Source organism: Cucurbita maxima, unplaced genomic scaffold, assembly GCF_002738345.1.
Source record: "Cucurbita maxima cultivar Rimu unplaced genomic scaffold, Cmax_1.0 Cma_Scf00016, whole genome shotgun sequence".
Classification (NCBI taxonomy): domain Eukaryota; kingdom Viridiplantae; phylum Streptophyta; class Magnoliopsida; order Cucurbitales; family Cucurbitaceae; genus Cucurbita; species Cucurbita maxima.
Window position 1 is genome coordinate 438693 of NW_019272032.1, and position 346 is coordinate 439038.

A 346-nucleotide genomic window follows, 5' to 3' on the forward strand; every position below is an offset into this window, starting at 1 on the left:
TCCCCCCCCCCCCCTAATTAGTCATGTAATCTTTAATAATCTGTACTTCTTTCTAGGGATGTGTCTTGTTTTCTGAATGTTAACAGACTCTCTTAGATGTACTTTGGTTACCAAGTTCTTCAACTTCTAACGCCTTAGAGGATCTCGGTAGGCTGATAAATACTAGGTTGTGGCGTATGGATCTTAGGTAGTTCTTCTTTATTGGTCTCCCATGTGCAACGTTGCATCTTAGTCATCATCTTAATTCCCAACAACATAGCATATGCATCTTGAAGTCGTCCCATGTCTCGGAACAACTTAACCACATGTGTCGCTCATCTCATCGAGACATCCTGAACACATCCAC